The sequence below is a fragment of the Limulus polyphemus genome, unplaced genomic scaffold, assembly GCF_000517525.1.
Source record: "Limulus polyphemus unplaced genomic scaffold, Limulus_polyphemus-2.1.2 Scaffold6811, whole genome shotgun sequence".
NCBI lineage: Eukaryota > Metazoa > Arthropoda > Merostomata > Xiphosura > Limulidae > Limulus > Limulus polyphemus.
Window position 1 is genome coordinate 45866 of NW_013672421.1, and position 6439 is coordinate 52304.

The 6439-nt window shown below is 36.9% G+C and overlaps 1 long non-coding RNA gene across 1 annotated transcript in view; it reads right to left on the reverse strand.

Moving 5' to 3' along the window:
• Nucleotides 1-6419, reverse strand: part of LOC111089624 — a 19685-nt gene extending 13266 nt beyond the window's left edge. Inside the window, exons 1-2 of the long non-coding RNA XR_002613847.1 lie at nt 5750-6419; nt 793-858 (exon numbers count right to left, since the gene is read on the reverse strand). This is a non-coding gene — a long non-coding RNA (uncharacterized LOC111089624). The remainder of the gene's footprint in view (nt 1-792; nt 859-5749) is intronic.
• Between the last annotated feature and the right edge of the window lie 20 nt (nt 6420-6439).

Sequence of the window (6439 nt, forward strand, 5' to 3'; positions counted from 1 at the left end):
ATTTAATATTGTGATGATCTTTACATGGGAAATGGTGTATTTCACTGTTGTCAAATACTTGTTAAATGTGTGCCTGTGAGGCGAGAATAACTATATAAATCCTTATGAAGTTAGTCAGTTTTGATTACATAAACTTCCACTGTATGTGATTTTGTTTGGGATTGTCTTTTAGTATTACAAACGAATGTTGTGCCTTGCTGACAATTTAAAGATGATTAGATCATTTGATTTAGCAGTAACAAAAGTTTGTAGAAGAGACAAGAATTAAAATTATAATTAAACCATAATAAGTACACATACACGAGAAAGCTAATTCATCAAACTGAGCTCTGCTGGAAGTGCTGTGTTAGATGTTTCTAGTATCACTGAAGAAAAGTAATATAATGTATACATTAGTTGATTACCATTTGACATCATTACAATGTAGTTTAATATCTATTGAATAGCAGCATTGTTTAACAAAGGTGGGTTTTATATAAATAATAGCCCCTAATAGTTTGTTAAAAAGTACTCAAACATTTCTGTATATATGTATATATATTTAACATGTACAGACAAGTCCTAGATACTCCAAGACCTAATTAATAATAATTAGAACTAGTACATCAAATCACACAGTAGAAATATGTTTCATAAAAAACAATATAACCAAGTAGCATATATTTTTCATAAACACTAGTCTAATTTGTAAAAACATCTATTAAATCATGAGATATCACTAAGATGCTAATTTATCCAGTATATTTTATCTTTCTCAATTGTTCTCTCTCCAAAATCTATTTATTAACTTACCATAAATGGTGTTTTAGGTCCAAAGTTTTGTTGTGTAATAATTTCAAAAAGCTCGGGTCTCAAAACCTGTTTGTTAAATTAGAATGTCATCATCAAATTGTCAACATAAACACTAGTATAACACTTAGTATAAAATAAACATGAGTAAACAGTATATAATAAACACTTGGTATATAATAAACACAAGTATAACACTTAGTATAAAATAAACATGAGTAAACAGTATATAATAAACACTAGCATAACACTTAGTATATAATAAACACTAGTATAACAGCATATAATAAACACTAGCATAACACTTAGTATATAATAAACATGAGTAAACAGTATATAATAAACACAAGTATAACACTTAGTATGTAATAAACACTAGCATAACAGCATATAATAAACACTAGCATAACACTTAGTATATAATAATTATTCATCATTATTGTAATTCTTCTCCTCTACTAGGTTCAATTCAAAAACTTATTATGATGACTTTAAGCTGTTTACACCATCTTAATGACATTTACTTAAAATGAATAATTAATCAAATTTTAAACATTTTTCCATAAAATAATTAGAAAGTTAACTTCTATGTGGGAAAACTTGTGACGATATATAGTATTCCAACGCTGACACTTAGTCTCAAGAGAAAATTACAGCACCTCTAACCCCAGTATCAGTCACTTACCTTAACTTACTATCCCCTCATCTGCCTCACATCAATGATTGAAACGAGTAATTATTAATCATCTCACCATTCTACAAAAGGATTTATATTGTAATATCTTAAGAGTAAGCAGCATGTTAAGACCACGAATGAGCCTTTAAGCAGTGTAAGCTTTTTCTTAAAGCTTCAAGATGACTGACATTATAAATACTGATCTTATGAAACAATACTTGCAATATTGGAATTTAATTGAATCTTCTCCATATTAATCCCTTACTAGTAAGGAGAAATATCTGGATATCACAAATAGATAAACAAACAGGATCAGATGCTAACTTCCACAGCATTTTAAACAATTTAAAAGACTGGATATGGAAAAACATTTTTCTTTAGAAGGTAATAAAAACAGAGAAAATGACAGTTTTTTGAGAGACAACTAAAACTATGTTCTTGAACTTGAACTTCAGAATGTATGGGTGTAAGATGTTGAATCTTGGTTGCCTCAACAGAGATGGGCACTGCTGAAGCGGAAACCAGGGTTGAGCCGGTCGTACCAACAGAACGCGACCAGGGTTTGAATGAATCAATGTTAGGATTCTGGCTAACAGATGAATAGGCATATAGGTGCAATTCCAGTCCACTCTTGACTGAACGTATCTATTACCAATGCCCAAGGGTGAGGAACCAAAGAACAAAGTGTGGTAGTTGGGTGTTCCAATAAGTGGAAAATGCATTGATCATCGTTGTCCAGAAACGAGAGCAAGTCCAACGGAATACCCATCGAGGAAGCATCCATTCTGATGGGAGAATCTGGTAAAGTTGACACAATTGATCCACCACCCAATTCATTACCTCCAGATTACAGTCATCTATTAGGATGATATTACGATAATATAGAAGATCCAAGGTTTGAAAACAAAGAGGCCTGGACCAAATACTCCCTTTGTGGGAAGTGTAAGACACCACTGTAGAATTGTCGGAGTCCGAAGCATGATGAGTTTGTTTCTCAATAATTCCAGACCTTGATACATCACCCTTTGAACAGCAAGAAGTTCTAAAACACTGATGTGGAGGGAAGCCTTGTTGTCCATTCATAGGCCCAGGAATTTCTGACCACTGAAATATGCACCCTATTCCTGAAGCAAGGCATCCATGAAAAGATGGAGCTCTAGATGAGTAGGTGGCAAGAATACCAAATATGTTATTGTTATGATCTAATCCCCACTCGAGATCAAAGGAAACTGGGGAATCAAATGGATTGCTGTTCATGATCCACTGGTCACACAGAAACCACTGAAAGAATCTCATGTGTGCTCATCCCAAAGGAATGAGGGATTTAAGTGATGCCCTCATCCCAAAAAGATAAAGAACCATAGGATAAAGAGACATAAGAGTTGGACTGCCTGTTCCATAACGCGAGAGTTGGCTAAGCACGACTGAGATGAACGATATATTGTATTGGAGAGAGAAGAAATGATCCAGCTCTGATAAGAAATCCCGTCTTGGTGACTTCGGAAAGCAGTATCTGGGTGCGACATTCCACCAATTGACGAGATGGTGCTAGCAGTAGCCAGATGTCCATTAAATGGTGTGTGCACAGGCCCAAAGAATGGACGTGACAAGAAGAGATTTCTACGATTCGGCAGAACACACATGGAGTTGATGCTATTTCGAAGGACAAAGCCTTGAACTGCAGCGCCAGATCCTTGTGCACAAAACACAGATAGTGGCAGGACGACTCTGCCAAGGAAATGTGCAGATAGGCATTAGCAGCATCCAACTTGGTCATCTACAGTCCTAGAGAAAAATACAAACACAGAGTGGGGAATAACTCCATCGTGAACTTTGGAAGATCTAGGAATTGATGTAGATCAGAAAGATTGATGACCAGATGCAAATCTCCTGTCTTCTTGGACAAAACAAATAGACAATAATAAAACCCAGGAAGAACTGGAATGACTCTCTCCACTGTCCCGTTAACCAATAAATCTCTGATAGCCATGAAACAATGTTCCAAACTCCAAGGATAAGCGGGAGGTGGAAACACTACAGGTTGAGAGAAATAAAGGTGGTGGAGATGTGAACTCAATGACTAAATCCAAATGCAAGGACTTGTAGTACCCATGAATCCTTGGTAAAGGTTTTCCACATGTCCAGAAATTCTCAGAGCCGAGCCCCACAGACCTTGAAGTAATACTGTAATCACTGCCACCAATGGCAGTGTTATGACGAAGTGAAGGAACCTTGTAGTTATGGGTGGAATCTATTCTGGATACACATGGACCAAGGAGCTGATGTTAGGGGTCAAAAACTCAAAGTGGAGAAGAACTATAAAGTCCCTGTAGGAGCCAAGGAAAGTCGAGAAGTCAACAACAACAGGAACAAATGCAGACAGGAGACATAAACCCTCAAATCCAAAGACTCTGGAATGCCCATAGAAATCAAGGGTTGGAAAAAAGGGCCTCACATATCTCGTAGTGGGCTGCAGCAGGTAAGACGAACGTCCTCTAACAACTCATCTCTATTGAACCAATCCCAACAACATACCAGCCAAGAGAGTAGGGAAAGTGAAGACGCCAACAATTGAACCAAGGTGGATGCTAACAATGGTCCCGACTCCTCATCAAAGTGATGTGGTGATTGCTGAGATGCTTCCAAAAAAGGTGTAGAGATGATAAATATCTCAGTCAGGGTCAGAAGAAAACTGTGATCTATTCAGGTTGACCACAGACTCTGTTCTGGAACTCTACATTTCCAGAAGCAGGTCTATTCACTGAGAGTCTAAGTATGTTTCTACGTGGCAGACAAGGCTTAGCTGGCTCTTCATGTAACTGAGTAGTAAACTACCTTGCATGAAGAAAAATATCAGGGGAGAACTAAGTACTCACCCTCAGACCATCAAGGAAGGTGCAGACTCAAAACCACCCGGAGAAAAAACAAAAACATCACGCATTTGATGTACCAATGAAGGAAAAAGAGCAGGAGGCAGCTGAACCAAACTGACCTCAAGAGGTGCTGGATAAAAGCAAATTTAAAATTCTCCCAAAATTTCGTGCAAGTGCAGCTTCAGAGCCCAGCGCAGAAACACCTCTGGACTAAATACATGTCTCCATCTCACTAAGGATAAGGTCACGGACAGACTCAACCTGAAATGTCTCCAATAATCTGGGAATGCATGCCATAAATCGGTTTGGCAAACACATTTTTTTTTAGTTTTATGAAAATTAAATAGGTAACATGAAGAACACTAAAAGTATCATAGTACTGAGAAACCTGTTAGTGAACGTTTTGTTGAGAAAAAATGTTATCTGAAGGAGGTGCTTATATACAGTACCAAGATAGAGGGCACACTGACATAGCTGGAAAGTGTCACGAGACAGATATCACCAAGGGCAATTAAGCAGTGAATAAAAGACTGGAGTAAATGAGAAAAATGCTTAGATGGGCAAATGAAAAGAAACCCTAAGGGTCAAGTAACAGCTGTAGTGTGAGAGGAGGTAAGTACGTTAAACCCTAGCAGTCGAGTTACAGCTGTAGGGGTGAGAGGAGGTAAGTACGTTAAACCCTAGCAGTCGAGTAACAGCTGCAGTGTGAGAGGAGGTACGTACGTTAAACCCTAGCAGTCAAGTAACAGCTGCAGTGTGAGAGGAGGTAAGTACGTTAAACGCTAGTGGTTGAGTAACAGCTGTAGTGTGAGTAGAGGTAAGTACGTTAAACCCTAGCGGTCGAGTAACAGCTCCAGTGTGAGAGGAGGTAAGTACGTTAAACCCTAACAGTCGAGTAACAGCTGTAGTGTGAGAGGAGGTAAGTACGTTAAACCCTAGCAGTCGAGTAACAGCTGCAGTGTGAGAGGAGGTACGTACGTTAAACCCTAACAGTCGAGTAATGGCTGTAGTGTGAGAGGAGGTAAGTACGTTAAACCCTAGCAGTCGAGTAACATCTGTAGTGTGAGAGGAGGTAAGTACGTTAAACCCTAGCGGTCGAGTAACAGCTGTAGTGTGAGAGGAGGTAAGTACGTCAAACCCTAGAGGTCGAGTAACAGCTGTAGTGTGAGAGGAGGTAAATATGTTTTGGAATTTTTCATTCCACGGGTTAATACTATTGGATGTCATTATGTTTAGTGCAAGAAAAGACTACCACCAATGCAAGTGCTTTTTGATAGTTTTCTTTTCCTTAAGAAGTGTCAACAAAAGATATTCAATTCAGTTGAAATCAATTTATTCCATGTGGTAAAATGTAATCATGTAATAGTTATATCAATATATATAAACTGAAAAACAACAAATCTATACTTACACACGTTCCTTTCTTCATATATGTATTTCTTGTTCATGTTCTTATCTTCGAAATATTTCTTTCAGTCAATCCACGGAGGAAGTCCCCTTTTTTGTTGTGAAATTGCCCCTAAAAATATTTTTATTCTTAATAATGTTTCTGTTAGATTAATCATTTGGCACATATTAAGACTGATGGATTGATATGAAATATTAGGAATTAAAAAACCATCCAACTGAATAACCATTTAGATATACATTTTTGTTTCTACAGTTAACCATTCAAACGATACAAAATGTGACAGACAGACATTTGGCAAAATGTGTAGTGAACACTATATACCAACTCATTCCTAAGCATATACTGAACACTAACACTGGGTTAGCTACAAAGAACACTATTCACTATATGCTACAAAACTAGATACAAAGTTTCCTAGAAAGTATACTAAAACTAAGCACCAATCCAATGGAAAATTGGACAAAATGTTATTATTTCTTTGTTTTAATGTAACCCACTATTGCTGATTGTAAACTAAATAATACTCAAAACATATACATTAGAACTATCAATCCTTGGTCAACAGATCATATGTCTAAAAACATATATATTAGAACTATCAATCCTTGGTCAACAGATCATATGTCTAAAAACATATACATTAGAACTATCAATCCTTGGTCAACAGATCATATGTCTAAAAACATATAC